Genomic DNA, 23,042 nt, shown 5'->3' with positions numbered 1-23,042 from the left:
TTTTTTTTTTATTATTATCGCAAAATTGTTCTTGTTCTTTTTTTTTGCCGTTAGGCTTTTGTGAATAAACTATCTTATTACCACTACACAATTATTTTCTCGCTGACGTAGTAACAGTGATCCACCTTATCACAGGTATCCAATCACTCACGGTGCGCCCACGATCCACTCCTGAATTCTGTCATATTCACCGATACGGGATCAATTAACCCCACTCTCATAAATCGGTTACAAAATGACGTCCAACAATTAAAACCCCACTCGACCTTAACATCATGACTTCTTCAAAATTGAAGAAAGTAAAAACTAAAAAAACCTGCTCTCGGTAAAATAAACGCCTAAATTCTACCGCGTCATCTTTGCGATGTCTAGTCATATAACGCAGTGACAACTTGGGGTCAAAACTCCTTTTATCGCAATTATCTTAAAAATAACGCTTTTACGGTTGCTTTTTTTTGGTTGCTTCACCCAGAATAACACCTTACATGAGGCCAATATTTCAATATCGCTCTATACCGCATAAATTGTCTGGACTCCTCTGCAACAACACCCTTCAACCAAGCAATCGAATCAATCAACTTTCTACCTTCTCGCAAAAATTTAGCTCATCCTTTCGCTTCCTTCACTCACAACCGATCAGGTCAACAGTAGAACTTGGAAGACTATGTTTCGCCAAGAATCAGCAGGCCGTACTCCAAAGTCTCTCAACTAAGTCAAGTATCGCATGGGTTCTCAATTTCAATCCTATCTATCGCAACTATCTCTAACATCCCTAACGATCATCTAGTCACATGCAAAAGTAAGTAGTCAACATAATGGTTTCCGAATGGCAAAGGACCTCCTCGGTCCTCCGTAAGAAGGGGGGAGCTGTGACGTGGTATTTCGTACCCCGTCACTTTGTTTAATTATCGCATTCCCCTAGGTGCAGATATCGCTAAAAATAACGAAAGCACGTCTGAGGCCAATACTCCAAAAATGAACGACTAATTATCTTTAAGTTGATTTCTCTTAACTAAGCTAATTGTATGCTATTTTCTAATTCTGTAATGCTCTACGAGAACCATCCGCGAGACCTTCGCGTCAAGATACCAGGACACTGCCTGACAGGGGTCACGTACCAGCTCAACATCGACCACAACCGACTACAGACGGACGAATACCGCTGAAACCACTCCCGATGGATGCCTATCTAGTTGTCGAACAGGGTCGTGCGTGATGCACAAACAGCACCTCCAACTATTTGAGACTTATCGGCCAGGAGCCGAACCACGAATGAATGCTTCTACCGCTCGAATGCATCGTTAGGCGGCGTACAGGGCTGTGCGTCAAAAACACAACGAAGCCTCCCGTCGACGATACTCATCAGCCTGGAGCTGAACCGACCCTAACATCTACTAAGTCGTTGACTATCCAATAGAAGACGGTTTTCTCTTCACGAACCGTCTTATCGAAGGACTGCGGCGTGGAATAGGCTAATGATATGCTGACCACGTGGATCTGGTGGATCTAGTGTGGGGATCCGGGTTGAGGGCCATCACCACCAGATCGTTCCGGCATGAGGGCTTCAATGAGCGAGGGCCGGGATGCAGCGCCGACGAAATAGCTACAACGGGGAGTACCAGTAAAGCAAGGAGTGAGTTACAGTCGGTCGCAAGTCCAAAGGGCCGGTGACGTAATATTGCCGCACACCTCAATATCGCAACACATGAGCAGTACGACCCCCCCCCCCCCCCCTCTCTCACCAACGATACACAGCTGAAGGAAAACATCTCTAACCACCTTCCGACGTCCCGATACCTCGATACCTGTCGTCGAGGGAAAAGAAAAACAAGCGGCGAGGGATTATCGCCGCCTACCCGTGGACCAGGCCTACGCGACCTGCTGGTCCAATTGAAATACCGCAAATTTGAGGAAGAATCACGTGACAGCAGCTCGACGAAAATCAGGATCATCGCTCATCTCGTCACTCTACGTTCAGTTCTCGTATCATACCGACGTGCTATCGTAATCTTCTGTGTCTTATCGCTACCTTATCGCATTCTCTCGCACCTGTTATATCTTCTTTTACGTAAGTGAGGTTCCTTTTCTATTTTGTGAAGCCACGAGATTACTTGCAATATATCGTACCTTTACCTTTATCTCTTTCTCTCTTTACCTTGCAGTTGGTCTGCTTGAGCCAATTGGGCTCGTATCTTTTCTCTTTATCTTGCAGTTGGTCTGCTTGAGCCACCTGGGCTCGTACCTCATTCTCTCTTATCTCTTATCTTGTCCCTTTCTCTGTCTTATTGCAAGTAACTTCGCGACTGGTTGACTATTACTTACGCATTGTAGTGACTATTGCTTATTTTATTATCTGTCTCTTCTGGAATATTTGACTGTCTAATATCGCTGTCTAGCAGCGCGTTCCGTTGAAGGATCAATTTTTATCTTAGCTATTGAGCATTGCTATTTTGTTATATTTTCTCTGATTAGTTATATCTGTCTCTTTACCTATTACCGTTGATTATCGTATCTTAGTGAGTGTACCGCGGGAGCGATCTTACATCGCTGCGCGGTCCCGCTCGTCGTTCATTTGACATTGGAGTATTGTGCCGTATCGCATAACATCTTTTTCACTATTTTCTTCGCTAATATCGCTGATCGTAGTTGTCCGTAGTCTATTTGGTTTGCCGTACGTTGCATAGTAATTATCTTGAATATTGTTTGTCTTATCTTGAGTTGCCTTTTATCGTACCGAATATCATCTCTCTCTCTCGCGCTTACCGCAAACTAGAGGCTACGTATTATCTGTTATTCTCTATATTTTATGCTAATTTTCTACTTGACCTGTCGCTTGAATTTACCTTGTAATTCATAATTCCCTGTCTGCCTATCTCTGATCATTCTGGTAATGTGATAACTACCATAATTGTTGTATTTCGCATGTGTTCATAATCGCTTCTCATATTTTATGATTTATTTGCTTACCGCTTAATTTAAGTACAGTTTATCTTTTTCTGTTCTGCCTATCTATCATAAAACCGGGTTAATCATTACCGTTAGTATCGCGAGCTTGCGCATATTTCCCGCTTATTCGGAAAACGTTTCGTTATTTGTTAACTCTCTCGCTTAACCTTTCTCTGGCTGTAAATATTGTTAATTATCGCATTTATCGTAATTGTATCTCAATCTCTTCAGCTGCTTGCTTGTCATTAAACTTATCGCTTCTTGCCTAATATATTTGACATTATTCCTGCTTCACCTGTTTCTTATTTTATTTATTGGATTCGACTCCGCCCCTCTACCATTATCTTGTCTCTCTGAGCGAACTGTGCAAAACCGTCGTAGAACCTGACCTTACCTTCATCTATTACCTTTACCTTTACCTTTGTCTTTTTCTCTAATTATCTATTTTTGACGCATGTGCGTCTGGCGCCCAACAATCGTATCTTTCTCCCTTAGTATCTCTCTCTCTATCTAATTATTCAGGTTAGCGACTGCGCCGTAGGGTAACCAATTATCGTTCTATCGTTTTACCCTCAACTATATAAAAATATTGGTTACAATGTATATGTATCTATATATATATCAGATGGTCGCTGCCAGGTCATTTTCGGTTACGTAGTGGTTTCTTCCAGGACATTTGGTTACTTTCAGATCCGACCTGAAAGATGTATACGGCTTATGGTGCTTTTCGTGTCTGACCTTGAAATAACCAATAGGTGTGTTTTGGTACATCTCAGGTCCGTATATAGTATAAAATCGTATAAAATCGTATAAACTCGATATATTGTACAGTTCCAGGACCAGTTCTTGAAACAGACGATAAATGGAATGATGTACAGTTTTATACAGTTTTATACAAGTTTATACACTGTTATACACTTGACCTGAAAATGGTAATTTAAAGGCCAAGACATGTATTTTATCAAATAAAACAGCTGTATTTAACCCAACATTTGATTATACGCCGCCTATTTTATGGAAATTTTACTATTTTACCTAGATATCGTTCCAAAGTGATTCCGGTCATGTGAAGCGTACTGTAAAGCCTACAATACGATATTTTTTATCAAGATTTTTAGTAATCAAAGTCTGTGAGCTAACGGAAACGAATAATTCAACTCAGGACGTAACCACAATTTCCAAATTCGAGTAAAATTCTTACAATCATCAAGTGATTTGTGTTACATGTCAACATAACCTAGACGACGGACGTTGTATACATTGAAGACCAAATCGTAATCCGCCGACGGGATTCTGAAGATTTTCACAGTATTTCAGAAAACATTAAGAAAAAACAATGAAACACTGTCAGATGCAATGTCCATCAAGTCATACACGAGCTGTAATTGACAATAAATGTGAACAGCTGTCCAGTGTTCAGATATAACCTTAAGACTTCTGGCTTTTGGTCGAGCTTTCGGTAGTGCCCTGACAATACTGAAATTCCAGAAGAATTCACTTTCATTTTCAGTGGACCAGAATGATAGCAAATAGGTTACTAAAACATCATAAGGTTTCGAAAATCTCGGCAACACAAGCGTTGTATATAAGGTCCTGGAATCAACCATTACAACACAGGTTATACTTGTGTAGAGAAAATACCGTTAATTCGTATTTTTCTATTCCATTGAGCATGGCAATACGATTTCTTGAGTAAAATGTATCTCAAAAACTGGATACCTTAATCAAAATAAAGAATATTTGAAATAATTGAAAGCTTTATTCCAGTATCTACCCTTGAGTCAGAATCCTAGAAACAATATTACATGGGACAGGGCACTTGAATAGAACACATCAGGGCGTTTCGGATTATTTCAATCCAAGTAATTGAAAAATGATTGGTCATGATTTCTCGCATAAAGAGTATTTCACGAGCAACGTGACCTGATTGCGAGGAACAAAAATGAGTTGAGTTTGTTGAATGTGTTGATTTGAGAATAATGTCTAGAGTATCGGTGATAGCACTAGCGGTTTTTCTCGAGGATCAGAAATTGTTTCCGTTCAATTGAACATCCCTCTGATTTTTCTGGAATACAGAAGTTTTGAAAAAACTTTCCATATGAAAAATCATCCTCAATCGCCAAAGTACCGTCAATAATCTGATGAAACATCCTCCAAGTAATTCGCCCAAATGCATTAGGCCAAGTAACGGTTGATTTCAGGACTCGGCCGCGCATTGCTTTCAGGTTAACGCGGTTTCCACAAAAAGGAAAATTGTTCTAGATTGTGCACAGAGTACACTCGGTTTGAAATGAGATTTTGATGACTGGAATCCTAACTCAGTGATAAATTTCACGGGAAAATGTACGATAAAAGTATTGTCTTTGCCCACGTATGTATTGCGTTATGCAAGGGTTCATTTCAGGACATTACATGCATCGCTTATTTAATTGTGAATACTTGAGTGTTTCACGTCCTAGTTATCTGTATGCAACCATTATCTTTCACTAAAATCCTGTATGAATTTTTCTAGGACGTCAATCGCGTAAATGAAAAACTATTTAAATTTAGACGATTGAGGTTATGATAATCAACCTCGGGAGCGTCGTTTACATTTCATTACGAGAAATCGCTTGTTTATGACCGGATACACATTGCATTGCATCCTCCATCGCTTGATACTTTTCGTTATATGCCAGTACACTGCATAATGCATCGGAATCCAATCTCATAATTTCACCTTCATGTTAATTACCTGTTATATGAAAATTGCGGTCACGTTATGTTTTATGGAAGGGTTCTTTTCAGGACTGAGAATAATATGTATTCAAATAAGAGTGAAGAATCTTGACATTCTTTTGAGATCAAACGAGGAAATTAAAACTATGACTCCAATTTTTCACACCATACTCTGCAGGTGATGACAACAGTCTTAGCAACAGAATATATGAATGCATTCTTCTGGAAGTAGAGTATGAGCATCACTGAAACGCAGATCTTTGGGGTTATATTGTGCTTTGAAGTAATGACATATCGTTTTATTTATAAATAACAGCTCGTTTCACATCAGATTTTCATTCCATTCCGCTACCATTCAAAGTACCTCCACCCCCCGCGCCACCGTCTGTAAAATGCAGTTCTTCGAGATACGAATTTCGGTTGTAAATTACGCGTTGGGGTGAATACAAAATCTACGGCTCATTTATGATTTTTTGATCGGGTTTTCTCCAATGCCCAAACTAATAATAATAATTCCAAAGACACCCCTACGTTTTTTCCGGCAAACTCAGGTCTTGACAGTACTTTAATTTTCATATGAGAAATCACAGTCTATCGCTGAATTACCCTAAACGATATCACGCAACATTCTCAAGTAACTGAAGCAAGTGCATCGTGTCATGCAACGGTTGATTTCAGGACTCCGACACGCATTGATTTCAGGACTCCGAAACGCATTGCTTTCAGGTTAACGCGGTTTCTACAAAAAAGACAGTTTTTCTAGAGTGTGCACAGAGTACACTTGGTTCCGACGGCAAATTCGATGCCTCAAATTTCACCTCGGTACTGGATTTTACGGAATATTGTTAGCTTATAGTGTTCTGTTCACCCAAGTATGTATTTCGTAATACCATGGTTGATTTCAGGACTCTAAAACGTGTATCACTTCAGGGTTATCATGTGGAGCAATTTTTTTCTTACAGGAATAGCTTTCTTCGATAATTGAAATTTTGCAATTAACTTTTTTCGGGTGTAATTGAACCTTCAAATATTTTCTAAAATAAATATAATCGCAAATTTTCTATGTTTGATAATAATTTTATAATTTTCAATTTTGATATTACTTTGAGAATTCATTCAATATTTAATCGCACGCGAAGTAATGCTTGCTTCAAAACTTCAATTAACAAAAATTGCGATATGTGAATATAGAAAGTGTTCTTCCTCTTCGAGACACAACTTGTAAGAATGTCTGTAAGTGTGTTTACATTTTGGAATCTTACGCTTCTTGATGCGAAGCTCGTAAGACAGTCAATGACCGTCTAATACTGAAATGCGGATATGCATCATCAATATTAATATTAATCACGAGGCATTTTTCATTGCTGAAACGTATAATTTTTTTTTTTTTTTTGAAAAACTGGTAATTCGAAAAATTAACGACGGAGCCAGGAATCGAACCTGGTATCTAGCGATGCTTTACCGGAGCCTTACTCCACTAGACCACCTAGCCGCCCTGACTCTGATGTCGTTAATTCCTCTCATCACCAGTAAGTTCAAATTTGTTTTCTTGTGCTGTAATAGTATGTCACACTGAGAGAAATTAACGACATCAGAGTCAGGGCGGCTAGGTGGTCTAGTGGAGTAAGGCTCCGGTAAAGCATCGCTAGATACCAGGTTCGATTCCTGGCTCCGTCGTTAATTTTTCGAATTACCAGTTTTTCAAAAATTATACGTTTCAACAATGAAAAATTGCGATAACTTCTTCAAAAAATTATTCGCTTTCAATCGCAGCTTATGGCTCTCGGCACGCTTGGCTACTGCAGTAGCTTATGAGAAAGTGCGTTCCAGTATTATTTGAGTTCAATGGTTGTGTCAGTAGCTGGAAAGCACCCAATGTAACGTCAGCATGTACACAAATACATCAAAAATTAAATGCCATTATTCACTTGATAATTACTCAATAAGTCGTTGAAACAACCTTGACATGAAAAATAATATCTCATCGATCAGAACATAGCAGTGAGGTTCGTTTGGACTTACAAGTATAATGCCCATAAGGAAGAAGAAAACTCACGAGGTTAATGAAAGGATAAGTATTTCAAGCAATTATGGAACCATGAGCCAGTCCTTTTATTTTATACACAGGTATAGATATTGAACAAAACATCTATTCATTTTTCCTTATTATTGTATTGTTTTTAATTGATTTATTTCCACTGCAACCGTAATCTTCTTCGAGTAAATTCAAAAAGTCTATAGTCAGCTGTTTCTTCTCAGCATCATGTCGTTTGATGCAGTCACTTTTTAGAATAGCTCCAATTTTCTTCAAGCATGTTCCAAGTGCCGCAGCTGGAGCTGGAGTTTCATAAGTACCGTCTTCATCGCGGAATTTAGCCACTTTATTCACTGCTTTCAGAGCTGTATCATAAAATTTAGGATCATATAGAGATTGCAAATCCGTAATTTCTGGATCTAGGTCTTTTAATGCTATCACAAACCGAGCAAGTAACCTCAATTGACTTCTTATGATTTTATCTTGATGTGGATGCTGGTATTTACGAGATGATTTGTTGCCAAATAATACAATTAGTCGATCATATCTAGCAATATGACTTTCAGTGTCATCTTTCAGTACGGGTAAAATTTTGGAAAACGTATGACAACGCAGTAACCAATATTCGCTACAGGGGGATGGCCTATTTGCGGTGGGGGTCAACCCACCAATCAAAGAAGAAGAATTACCTCACGACAACCGCGAGATCGGCGAGACGAACTACGACCTCCTATTCTACGCTTGACCTGCTGAGCGACAGCTTTGTTTTCCGCATCCTCCCGATTGTTCTCTCGATTTAAGCTGCCGATTCTTCTTCCTCTCATTCTACCGTTCTTGTATCTACCGTTTTTCCATACTCTCTATCGTTGCACTATCGTTAACTTCTTCCTGTAAATTCAAGTCCTTTCCTTCCTTTCTACATTCGTTCTTTTATTCTAAGTTTGATTTAAATTAGAGTCAGTTTGTGTGCCTGAAGTGACCAGCCAAGGTAAGGCTTCTGCCTTTGAATAGTATCGTTACGAAGTTGCTCATAATTTCTATTCTTTCTTATGGTATCTATCGACTTTGTGTGAATCATGGTCCACGGTTTAAGGACGTTCCCACCTAGCAGTGGTCCTCAACTTCTAAAACAGTCCCCCTATGTAAACTATACTATGATGCAATAACAAAAAGTTGAGGTGCAGTGTACATTTTCAGTGGCGCGAACGTGCGCAGAAGTCCAAAAATATACCCATTGCGTCGTTTCTCAGATCTGGCAACATTGTATTCTCTTTCTGTATATTATTATTATATCTGAGACGTGTGCTACAGAGTTTTAATGTTTTGAGGTTACTTTTATCTTGGAGTTAAAAAATAATTTATTTATAATGACTTCACGTTTGAAGAATGGGAGGTTTGTGAAAAAAAAAGTAGGCGATAGAGTAGCTAAAGCTCTAACAGCTATGTCAGAAGCTAAAAAAACAAAAATTCTCGAAACACTGCATGAAACTACTCAATGTAAAATTCCAGATGGGAATTGTATAGTTGCATTGGAAAAATTAGCTAAAAACCTCAAATGCACCAGCTGCAGCAGTCTTTTAGACATGGAAAAAATGTACGGCTATAACAGAGAAGGACTTCACGTAAAGTTTAAGATAAAATGTGATACTTGTGGCAGATATAATAATGTTAATACCGCAGAGTCCACCAATGGTGTTTCTGATGTCAATATGTCCGTGGTTTTAGGTAAGTGAATTCGCAATATTCTATTTATGTGTAAAAGTAAAAAACTTGAATTGACATAATTAATAGCTTTACAATTATTTTATAAGAAATTTATGATATTTACTATTTGAATGTTTCAGGGGCTATTCATGCCGGTGTTGGAAATACTGGCTTAAATAAAATTCTTGCTTGTGCCAATTTACCTCGAGTAATAGACAAAATTTATAAAAAGTACGAAGTTGTAGTTGGTCAAGCAATAGAATTAGAAGCTAAAGAAAGTTGCAAGCGAGCTGCTTCTGAGGAAAAAGAATTGGTGATAAAAAATGTTAAAAAGCTGTGTGACACATTGTAACCATCCATTCTAATTCATTTGAACTGTTCAATGGACTGATGCTGATCATCATAATAATTATAAATCATTTTCTCAACACTGATTTTTATAAAATTGTAATATAATTTATTGAAAAATTGTAAAATTATATTTTCTACGAATGAATTATTTGTAATATAATATTAAGCAGAAGTAGTTATTATTTTGTTTCAATTTATATCTTAGGATTTGAATATTATACATAAACTGGTGATTTATAATTATTATGCTATCAGTAAATGTATAATATACAACAACATTTATTTTTACACAAAATAAAGGAGAGACTTTATCTTGTTGTAATTATTTACAATATTTCGATCAAGAATTGAATTAAATATTCAATAAGTTGACAAGCACTAATCTACATTATATACTTGTATTTTTTACAAAAAATGTATTGCTATTAATTTCACGGCATTGAATTGTCTACATAAAATAAAAAAAAAATAATTGTAAATCTGGTTTAATTTTTTTATTTCAACTATTTTTATTTATTATTTCAGACCAGTGGAGATTGCCCAAGATATTTTCCCGCAGTTAGATGTCCTTACGCTTTCCTCAAATGATAATCAAAATTTATTTGATAATACACTAGGTGAAATAATAAATATCATTGTGTCATTTGATATGGGCTGGTCTAAACGCGGTAACGGGCGTAGCTATGATAGTTTGAACGGTTATAGCACTATCATCGGTTTCTTGTCAGGAAAAATTCTAGACTACGCAACTAGAAATAGAAAATGTAAGAAATGTGATATGGGGCATAAAAAAGATGATCATGATTGTAGATTGAACTTCTGCGGAAGTGCTAAGGCAATGGAAGCTGATGCAGGAGTTCAACTTGTTAATCACAGCAACATCTTAAAGGAAGCAGGACTACAAGTACGTGTTATTGTAGGAGATGAAGACAGCTCAATGATTGCAGCAGTAAGAGCAGATAACCCAGGTCAAAAGTATCATAAATTAGCCGACAAAAATCATTTAACCAAAAATTTTGGAAAAGAGTTATATAAATTACGCGATAAGTTTAGAGAGTTAAATAAAACAAATGTTATTCCTCATTTAAAAAAGTGTTTTTCATACGCTGTTGCACAAAATAAGGGCAATTCCGAAAACTTAGCTAGAAATTTGAGACAAATACCGGATCATATTTTTAGCAGACATGAAAACTGTGGAAAGTGGTGTAACCCAAGTAAAAATCATGCTCTAAACCTATCTGATGAAACCTTGTATGAAGAATTATTACATTTGTTCGATAAATACGCACAAAACTCTCATAAATTTTCTATTGCCGCTTCAAGTCAGGGCAATGAAAGTTTTAACAATATTATAGCAAACAAAGCACACAAAAACAAGTGTTTAAGTACTAGCTTTTCTTGTGATATTAGGGTAGCTGACGCCGTCTGCGCTAAAAATGACGGTGAACGAAGTATTATAAATATTAAGCAAAGACTGAATATTCCTGCTGGATCTCACACAGTCAATTATGTTAAACGAAGTGAAATGAAACGAGAAAAACGATTGGCAATGAGTAAGTCCAAAGCAAAAAAATTAAGACGTATAGAATTAAAACAGAAACGAGAACTTTTACGTAAAAATACCGAAAGACATGAAGGTATAACTTATAAGAGTAATTGTGGAATGGATAAAATAAACAATTACGTGCGTAAACACTGTGATGATAATAATAATATTGCATTAGATGATGAAACAAAAATTGTTTACTTTGATTTAGAAACAACTGGATTCGCCTCAGATGCTCATATTATACAAATTGCAGCGATCTGTGATTGTAAAATTTTTAATATCTATGTACACACGAAGACCGAAATTTCATCGTCAGCCACTACAGTTACTAAACTTCATCATAAATATGGAGACTTATTCTACGGAGACAAACAAGTCGTAACACTCAAAATTTCTGATGCTTTAGAATCTTTTCAACAATTTTTAATTAGCTTATCCGATGGACAACAGAAATGTTTATTAGTTGCACATAATGCTCGCTTTGACGTACCACGACTCTTACGAGCTATTATGAATGTTAAAGTCGAACTTTTAGATTTAATTGTTGGTTTTGCTGACACTTCATCATTGTTCAGAAAGTCTTTGGTTGATAGGAAAGGACCGGGTCAATTTAAATTAGAGAGTTTAAGTAACGACTTCTTACACCCTGATAATGATCAGGAATCTTTTCATGACGCTGCGTATGACGTTGTGGTACTTCAAGACTTAATTGATACATTAAACCTGCGAAGTGGTGTATTAAAGGCATGTAAAAACAGTAATATTTATTTGGAAGAGTTATCCAACTCAGATAAAACTAAAGTAAACTTAAAAATGTTAGTCGAATTAAGAAATATTATTTCAGTTAATATGTGTAAAAAATTGGCTTCAAATGACATTTCTTGTGATAATTTGAGGGAAATCTATAGAGTAGGTGGAGAAAATGCTATTGTGCAATTGTTTAGCGAAAAATTAGATAATAACAAAGTGCGAATAACTAAAAATAAAAAAATTTTAACGGCAGTTTTAGACTTCCTAAAAAATGAAAATTCGCCAAAGATTAAGAATTTAAAATCACCAAAAAAGAAAATTAAAAAAATACCTACGTCTAAAAAATAATATATTTCTAAAATGTTTTATTTTGTGTTACTTGATAAAATTATAGTTTTTATGAAAATTATATGATTGATTATATTTTTGAATCTATAATTGTTGATGATGTTAACATAACGAGTATTAATGTTGAAAAATAATTTATAATAAATACTTAATATACTTAAAAAATTGCATTTTTCTTTACAACAGCCTACAGTTAACCTATCTGTGAGCGGTTCACATTTATTTACAACTACTACGCCTATACGGTATTTTGAACTTTCCGCCCAACGCAACGCTGCCAAGTCGCTGTTTCTCACTGATCAAGTAATGAAAAAAAAGTGAAAAGTAGCTCACTTTTAACATTTTTTATAATTAAATGAATACCGCTTCTTTGTGTTATTTTTTGAGAAACATGTTTATTATATATATGTTCAATTAGTGATTTTCAGTTTTTCATAGAAATTCCAAGAAAATTACTGTAGTAACTTAAAAAAAAGGTGCGCCACAATGGGGGTTAGGATAGGGATCACATGTTAAATATGTAAATTTCAACTTGCAATATTTCAAAATTTAGCACCGCAAGAAGGGTTTTAAAAAATTCCTACACATAAAGGGCACTCATAAGTATGTGTATTCAAAATTTGGAAAATATTAGAAGAAAAGTGTTTTTGGTGGGAACGTCCTTAAAGTTGCAGTAAGCCGCCGTGTGACTGCATGATTTCAGTAACTTATTATTTTCGTATCTGAGCGACCTCGTAACTGCCAAATAATTATTTCTCTGTATTTATGATCTTTCTGATTATTTGTGAATCTCTATTAGCCTGCTTCTGTACCTTCTATCGTATTTTGAGCCCTATTGGCTCTATATTTCATTCCATACTCTTTTTGTAATAGTAGTGTACTTTATATTTTATTTCTGTTATTGCTTATTATATTTTTATTTATTTTTGTGCCTATTGTATCATATATCGAGTTCCTTGGAGTACAAGCGAGCGTAGAATCACCCCTAGATATTACCGCACTTTTCTTTATTGCCATTGGCAATTTTATATTATTTTTGCCTGTTATTTATTTCTCTGTATTTTGTTAAATTAAGTTCTGTGAATTATTCTTTTGTATTGCGGTGTATTTTAGTATATTTCTCTATTTTGTAAACTCTCCGAAATTCTCACTTTCTCATAATTTTGTATTTTGGTATTCTCTCAAAGTTATGTTTAGGAATTCACTATTTAATTCCTCAAGTATGTAATAATTATAAATTATCGAATCTACCGTTTAGGAATAATTCTACCGAAAGCTATCTAGTCGATCGTTTGCCGACTTGGTAAATTGTTACTGAATGTCAATCTCTCATACTGGTTATCATTTATGGTAAATTTGTCGTATCATCTACCGAACTATCGTTACGTTGTTTTCTACCGATCGCAGTAAAGTTCTCTCGTTCCAATTGACAGAATAATAATTTTCGTAGCGTCATTTGCAAATTGGGTAAGATCACGTCGCCCAGTGACGTGTAGTTTTAAGTCAACTCTTGCATTATATCGCATCTCTCGACCTACGTTCATTTTTCTCTGTTAACTACCGTCTCTCGTTCTAAAGCTACCGTTTACTGCTATTCTACCGAACTTTTTGTGAACAACGATTATTTATTTTATTAACTACCGCTGTCGATACCATCTTATTTGCCTGTCTCACTCATGTAACCTTCTCGACAATATATGATCGATTGACCTGTTCATTTTCCCTTTTGACTGGAGTTTATTCTTTATTTTGTTATTTTCTTTAATTCTGGAATTACTGTTAGCTGCCTTGAATTCCGCCACTCTACCGGGATGTACGCGATCGTGCCTGTGCCTAGCCAGCCATACAACGGTAACGGTCCCAGTTTAAAATCTGGATCCTGAAGGATAGAAAAATTTAAACTTGAAACATCAAAATGGCAGACATACCAAAAGTCTATACATCAGATGAAATCAAGAAGATAGCACCCGGATATAGAGGAAAGCCGGAAAATTTCAAACCAGATAAAAATCAAAGGCGAAATAATCCAAAGCAATCTCAAAAACCGAAAGTGACTATCAGACCAACTGCGCCACGCACGCAGGAAGCAACGATGAGGTTTTTTCACACCCCCAGTCGAGGGAGCACTTTTACGGGCTGCTTTAGTAGCCAACTGTTTACGGGGAGCTTTACCACCAGTTGATTTACGGGCTGTTTGCTTAGTACGAGCCATGGCTTATAGCTTTGACGCACGAAATTTGCTATAAAATATAGAGCTTGAGTTTTAACTCCTTCTACTTCGATGGCAGTGAGTACTCTCACCGAGTACCGTTCTCTATTTATCTCTTTTGTACGGTTTTGTATTGACTTTATTGATTTGCATTATTGTTTGAAAATCGACGCTAACGCGTCTGGCGCCCAACGTAATTATTTTGTTATAGTTTGATATTGCGGATAAGTAGAGAATCGCGCCAAAGTGTCAACGGTAAGTCCTCATCCGAGGGTAACAGAATTTAGCGTTACAGTAGAAACAAATAATTATTACCTACTTCAAACGTAAAAACTGCGATTATATTGCTCAATTATTTATTTTCTTTGATCGGTATATTATTTCTATTTTCATTTTAACTTTCTTCAGACATGACAGAAGGAAATGCCGCAGATGATTCGGATAACATCGAAAACATTAATAATTTGGATGACCTCAATGATGATATAGATCAAAGTTTGTGTAGGAAAAGAAAAACTGAAGATCACGGATACCTAGCGAATCGTCGCTCTAGTGAGTATACAGCATTTTATACCAACTTCATCAACTCCAAGATCTCATTGTCTCGTATCTTAAATGCATTTTATGGTACCATTGCTTTGATTTTAAAATGCGGGATTCTAAGCAAAAACGACTAACTGTAAGGAGTGATAGAATAAAAAGGTACAAGTGAGTCTATGGTTGCCTTCCGTAGAAAACTAGATAAGCTTCATGTGTGATTTTTATACGAGATATTACTGGTTATGTACTCATCAGATGTCATTTCATGATCGTTTCGGCAATCTTGATTTGAATTTTCAGCATCACCATTCGAGAAAACAAAGCGCCGCAGATGGAGTTCAGATGAAATCCAGGCCGTTCTTGCTTCATTTGGTGAAGCAATAGAAAATTACATTGTACCACCCTTACCACATATTCGGAAGGAAATTAAAAAATACGATTGTTTACAAAATCGCAACGCTGTAACAGTAAAGGCTTGGATTGATAATAGAATACGAAAAAACCGAAGAACAACAGCCAATGATAGACAAAGTGGCCGAAGGAAGTGAAGGAGACCACACATCAGGTCACATCCTTGTAATGATTTAACGTTGCAATTCGAATTCCTTTTCGAGTGGGCAGCTGTTTGGGCAAAACATCTATTATTCAAAAATAATGTACAGCATTTTATAAGGAAATCTTCATTTTCAGTTTTTTTGAAAGCCATATTTTGTTTGCTAATTTTAATTGAACTTTCATAAGTGACTAATTATCCAATAACAATGATATTTCACGAGTTATCCTTTAAAACGTGATGCTCATTTTAATACCATTGGAAACTGTTTACTTCAATGATATCTGATAACAGATTTGATAGCTGATATATCGTGATAAAGACATGTACGTCGTTTTCAAAGTTTGTAAACCAAAGTTTAGTTTTTGTTTCTATAACCGAAAACTTAATTTTAACGTACTGTGATATTAGATATAATAATAAAAGAGTTCCTGTTCACACTACGTACTATTTATAGCAATCTTTTGGTGCATTACTTGATAAAAAAATTTTCTTCAACAACTATCTTTTTATATATGTGATTAATCTTGTTACTATTTTATGTGATCGTTTTTGTAAACATTGCTTAGAAGAACTTGGATGTTATTTGTCAGGAATATTGTATGCATGTATCGATTCGTATTGCAATTGTTATGTACAAGACATCACAAGTTCTCTTCTTTAACGATGTCCATGTTCACGCCATTATTTAATTTTGAGGTAAAAGAAACAGTTCAAGAAATATCAATTTATTTGTTTTATGTTTTCAACGATAGTCTACGTATTTTTTTTTCTTTTATGATTCACTTTTGTTTTTGGAAAAATAAAATATTTCGATTTTTTTTCTTCCGTATTATGTACACTGTAATCTGTACAAATTACAAATATCGATACGTATTCAGGGATTTGTATAGCACTATAGTCTTACTGAGTATTTTCAGGCCAATAGGCTTACAGAAGCTAATATTTACTGTTATTTCTATACCTGTGAATAAAATAAAAAGAGTGGCTAAAGGTTCCACAATTGCTTGAAATATTTTTCCTTTTATTAACCTTGTGAGTTTTCTCCTTTCCTATGGGCATTATACTTGTAAATCCAAATGAACTTCACTGCTATGTTCTAATCGATGAGGAATTATTTTTCATGTCAAGGTTGTTTTAACGACCTATTGAGTAATTTATTTTCATGTCTATTGATTTCCAAATTTTGTTTTTCAGGCAGACATTAAAGTACAAAAAATGGTTTAAAGAGTAGTCTTTGTACTATTCATTCACTTTTTCCTAGATATCGCGTTTGTATATGTGAAATCAATACGTAGTGATAAAGGAAAAGTGAATTCTCATGCAGAGGTTGTTTCCACATTTATTTCATTATATTCCACACAAACGAACAATTATGAGAGTATAATTCGACTACTAGTAGAACATTATTCATCTTTGCGCATCGGAGAAGTGAGGTTTGGAAAAAACCTTCATAACCCGAGTCCTGAAAAGCACCGTTGAATGTATTTTTGTGATACATTTAATGGTAATTCGTGAGAAACAATTTAAAGTATTGAATATGAGCAGCTTTGTATCTTTTTTATACTTGTATGTGTGACAAAGGATTTTATTTCTAGTATTGGATAAAATGCAAAGTACCTGCCATAGTTGAGAAGTTCAATAAAACATGAGAGGCTACGATAAGGAATTCAAAGATATTGTGGGAATGGAGTCGAACACACAATAAAACATGATGAGTCTGTAGTGTTTGCCACGAATCCCTAAAATATTCAATCGAAATCGATTATGTCCCATCGAAAATTTCCCCTGGTGTCTTTAGTTCTGGATACAATTTTTACAGGCAGAATCCTGGAAAGTACCGTTAGATTTATATTATCATATATACAATGGCAGTTTCCACACCCAAACAACAATTTTTTTTAAATTGACTTGAAGCTAATGAATTTATAAGACACAGTGTAAGCTGTTGAGTAGAAACTCCTCTGTACATTTTTCGGTATTGCACATGTGGAAATGGATTTTATTGCCACGTTCAAATAAATTGCAAAACGTGTACCTTGGTTGAAAATTTCGGTAGGTCATGATAGATTACGATAAGGTAATGTAAAGGATATTATGGGCAAGGAATCAGAGACGCAATAAGTTACGATAAGTGAAGCGTGTTTGCTATAAATTGCGACAATCTTGGATATCAGAATCCTGGATACAACTTTTACAGCCACAGTCCTGGAAAGCACCGCCAAGTATTTTTACATTATTCATCTAATGGCAGTTTCCAGACTCACAAAAATTATTGTTTCTCAAATTTGGCCAAAGGCTATTGAATTCATAGAAAATGATATAAGCTGTCGAATAATATGTATTTTTGCACGTGTAGTGATGGATCTACTTAGTTGTCACGTTTCGTTCGATCACAAAATATGTGTGTTGAGGTCCTGAATAGAACCTTTACACCCAGAGTCCTGGAAGGTACCTTGAAATATATTTGCGTTACGTATCTAATGGCAGTTTTCAGACCCACATAGTTATTTTTTAAAAAATCAGCCTAAAACTATCAAAATTTTCAAACATCATTGAAGTGGTGTCGCACAGCATATATACCTGTTTAGAAATTGTATGTTTGGTAATCAATTTCAATCCTGAATTATGTTTCAGTGGAAAATGTTTCGGTCTGATAAGCACCTTTACCTGTATGAGGATTCTACATTTGATGTAGTATTCTAGAACCAGGCTTTTTTCGCAAAAAATGTGATGAACAGATCAGATTTGTGCCAAACTTGTGCCTAATTGTTGAGTCTTTGTTGGATACATGCCAATGGATGTAATATCGTTCATAAATTATTGCTAAAGTCACTGTAATTTGATGAAATTGCTGGACCCGAAAACTACCTCTCTATATTCAACGTCGATTATTTTGTTGAAAAAATTTTTTTGGCCAATTTGGTTTTCACTTCTGTATTGGAAATTATATGGAGAATATTTTACAATTATGCAATCAATGGGTTGACATTGGTCCTGAAAAGACGCACACCATGTGCGGTCTTCAAAACAACCATTAGGTGTTGAAAATACAATTGCACGAAAAGTGTTGATTTTTTGGGGAAAATTCGTGTTCTACAACACATGAGTGGGTTTTTCAGATGGCGTGACGGGACCACGCTTAGTCCAATCCAGTGTATATATATATCAGTGGAAGACACCACTAGCTAGGGACGGGCGACATCAGTTCGATATTACATATATCGATATCGTTAATTTGATATACCGAAATATCGAATCGAATTATAGGTCATGGTCTATCAGCGTATATCGATATTTTTTCATCGATATTCGCTTCGATATTCGTTTTTTTTTTATTTATACCACGCAAAACGGATGGAGAGATAATACAGGAGAAAAAGGAGAACGGTGTGCCTCGTGGTCGGTTCGTCGGTCGGAGTCGCCATTGCGTGAGAGACACTTCACTCTCTCCGCAACGCAACAAAACTCATTTCACGAAAAGCTTCCCTCCGTAATGATTTTATAGTAAGATCATTTTAAATATAAAAAAATATACTTAGATATATAAATCGCTGAGAGAACCAAGACGAAGGATAAGGACAACATAACCTCAAAAAATTAGAGCACGTTATACTGTTTTGCGCTGAATGCGCGCATAAGCGAGATTCGGTACACGGTCTTAATTTTATTCCACCAAGGCGTTTTCGAGAAAAATACGTCAAAATTTCTTCGGAGTTTTGTTCACCCAGCTAAACCCTCTGTATCGGTCTTGTACGAACCGCATTGCATCAGCTCTCCCGCACTCTAGCTTTTTATCGTCCGTAGTGAGCCTCGCCTTCATGAAAAAATGTTTTGTTTCGATCCCAAGGAGAAGTGATCCAGGATGGCCCTTTTGAAATTTAAAGTTCGGCGTCATTTCACAAAAAATGGCAAAGTGGCACAGCGTCAACACTGTCTGCAAGTCATTGTTCCGAACAGTTGCACAACAAGTATGTGGAGAAATTATGTGGAAAAAATATACGATCGAGAGAAATCTTGCCAATGAATAGACTGAGCAATTATTCGATAAGAAAATAACCATCTATTCATATTCTAAACTATAGCAGTATGAATTGCAAACGAATTTGATTGACATTGTGAGAATATGTCTCAAGGCAGTTCTATCGATATACATATGAGCCAAAAGTTTTGTCCGTTCCGTATAGTTACATCCTATTTCTAGAATCAGCTGTAGGGCAAAAATTTTCAACAAAGACTGTACGCCTATACACAGAACAGTCATATACAAATGGCCACTCACACATAGACGCATAGCGACGCTGAACGCAGCAACAGCGCGATTCCCAAATTTCATAAACAGTTCAACAGTTTTATAAAATACAACCGGCAGGTTAGTATTCGTCTTTCTTTCTATAGGTAACGTTTTCTTCATTTTGTCCTATTTTAAATAAAAGTTTGCTGCATTTCACAGGCGCTTCGAAACGGAGAAATCAGCCTCTTGTGATCAGCGATGATGAGGATGAAGCTATGTTGAGCACTACACCATCCAACGTACGTCCCACTCCAGCACAAGATACTATGAAAAAAAATCTTGCCAAGCTGCATATGGAGCTTGACTCAACGGAAAGGCGCAAAAGGTCTCTTGTAGCTGACGGCACTGAATTCGATAAAGCATGGCATTTGCGGCGAAAAATTGACATTTGTGAGAAGAAGCTCAAGCTTAAAGAAAAACAAAGAGTGTACTCTATAACGCAGAGACAAAATCAAAAACAAAAAATAATTAAATTATGTTCAAAGAATCCCGATGCAGCCAAGTCGTTGACGCCTCGTGCTGGCCCTGGACGCACACGTTTAGAAGAAGAACAGTCTGAATTGCTGAAAACAATAAGTGATTTAGCCCTGTTTGGTGCTTCTGCTGAAGAGCGACGTCGTTGTGAGATAGTTCGAACGGTCCATACGCTTTCAGAACTTACGAATAAACTAAGCGAGTTGGGATTTAATATTTCACGAAGTGCTACTTATATTCGACTATTGCCTAGACGAGTAAATACACGAGGAGCTAAGCGCCGTGTAGTGACTGTGCCGGTGAAGCTGAGTCGTCCTGAAGCTGACCATCATAAGGCACACAAAGACCAATGCTTTTCTGTGGCCTTCATAAGGTCGCTGGAAACGATAGCCTCAGTACTTGGTCCTGACTCCGTAATTTTTTTATCTCAGGATGACAAAGCCCGCGTCCCCATCGGCCTGACAGCGGCGAACAAGCAGGCGCCATTATTAATGCACGTTGATTGTAAAGTGTCGTTACGAGATCACGACTTTGTGATTGCTTCGAGGCACAAATTAATTCCAAGCGTATATGCTTTATGTGAAGTGAAACCCAATGAGATGGGATGACCAGAAGCTGTTTCATATAGTGGACCAACTTACATAGCAATACGAAGTGGCAAGCACTCTTCGTCAACTGCAACTAGTCACGCTCAAGATTTGGACACTCTTTCAACAATTGAAACTTTTTCCAAATTTATAAAGAATATAGACAGCAAAGTTAAACCTGTTCTTATAATTTCAAGTGACGGTGGGCCTGACGAGAATCCGCGATATCGCAAAGTGATCGCACACGCCATAGAGCATTTTAAACAATATGATTTAGACGCAGTATTTATTGTGACTAATGCCCCTGGCAGGAACGCATTCAACAGAGTAGAGAGACGCATGGCTCCACTTAGTCGAGAACTAACAGGCGTTGTTCATCCCCATGATTTTTTTGGGACGCATCTTGACTCCAGCGGCAGAACATTAGACGAAAGTCTCGAAAAGGATAATTTCAAGAAGGCAGGGGATATTTTGGCTGAAATATGGTCTGCAGTGTGCATTGACGGACACGAAGTAGTCGCTAAATATATAGACCCGAATAATGACACTTCCAGCATTCCAGACCTGCGCGCCGAAGAATGGTACACTGAGCACGTTAGAGAGAGCCAATATTTACTCCAGGTACATTGCAGTTGGTTCATATCAAATTTTTATGCGTGCCTATTTTATTTTTTTTTTAATTCTTCAACGAGCACGAATATCAACAAATTTTTATTAAGAGTTGCTAAGGGAAATTGTTTTTAATTTTTTTTAGGTTGTGAAATGCGATGACCATAAGTGCTGCAACCCACGCCGGAGTGATCTGCATATGATTCTTCACGACCGTTTTCTGCCCCCTCCATACCCTATCACTCAAGTTGATGGACATTTGACAATTCCGGACTTTAAAGAGCATGACGGAAAGTCATTTGCTCCATTTCTAATACACCACTGCCTACCGATTCAACCGCTAAATGCCTTCATCAGCACGCCTTATGATCTCTATTGCCCAAGTGTCCGAGATGATTTAGAGAAAAGATGCTGCAGTACATACGGTATTTACTTTGCATCTAGCACAAGAGCTGCAGAGCACAGGCGAGCAGCCCACATTGCACCAGCTAAGCAAGCGCGTATGTTCCGCAAAGTACGACCCTCACGGATTGTCACAAGACGAGCTAATGAGTTACTGTGCGCAAGCGCCAACGGCTTAGAGTGGTTAGATCATGACGAAGTTGAAGGAGCGGATGATTTCACTGAAAATCATATGGACATGTTGGTTCCAATAGTCTCTCTTGAGACCGCGCATGATTCTCCATGGACTGAATTAGAGTAGATATTCTTTTTTTAATCACAGTAGTTACGATTTAAGTATTCTATTGTTAAATTTTTATTACACTTATAATTAAACTCTCAGCAATATTGATCACTAGTCTTAATTAGTCGTAAATAAAAGCACAAAGCAAATTTTTTTTTCTTTTTACAATAACAATCTAACGTGTTTACGTAAGAAACCCACATTTTGAAAAATCTCACGTGAGATTCGGGGGAGGGGGAGGGGATTAAGTCAAATCTCACGACATCTCACCAGGGGGGAAGGGAGGGACAGAATATTAAAAAAAACACCTCACGTAATTTATGGATGCCCCCTAACCTCAAATTTACGTTTGACGGTAGGCGTATTGTTGACCTACAATATCTTTCGAACCATCTGAAATGCATCAAATGCAAAAAAGATACTTTCTTGAGGAATACGGTAGAGAAATCGCGAATAGGTCTGAACTGTATATTAAATATTCCCTGCGAAGAGTGTTCAACGATGACACAAGTGCACACCGGAAAAATGCATGGCACAGGAGAAAATAAAAATCGATCCGACGTCAATACGAAAGCTGTGTTGGGTAAGTAAATTATTCTTATAAATTATAGGATGCTATTTGATAATCCAAAATGAGTTAAGTAGAACCGGTAGAACCTAAATATCTCAAATATTTTTTTAGGCGCTGTT

Source organism: Neodiprion pinetum, chromosome 3, assembly GCF_021155775.2.
Source record: "Neodiprion pinetum isolate iyNeoPine1 chromosome 3, iyNeoPine1.2, whole genome shotgun sequence".
In the NCBI taxonomy this organism is placed as follows: domain Eukaryota; kingdom Metazoa; phylum Arthropoda; class Insecta; order Hymenoptera; family Diprionidae; genus Neodiprion; species Neodiprion pinetum.
This window is presented reverse-complemented; position numbering follows the sequence as displayed.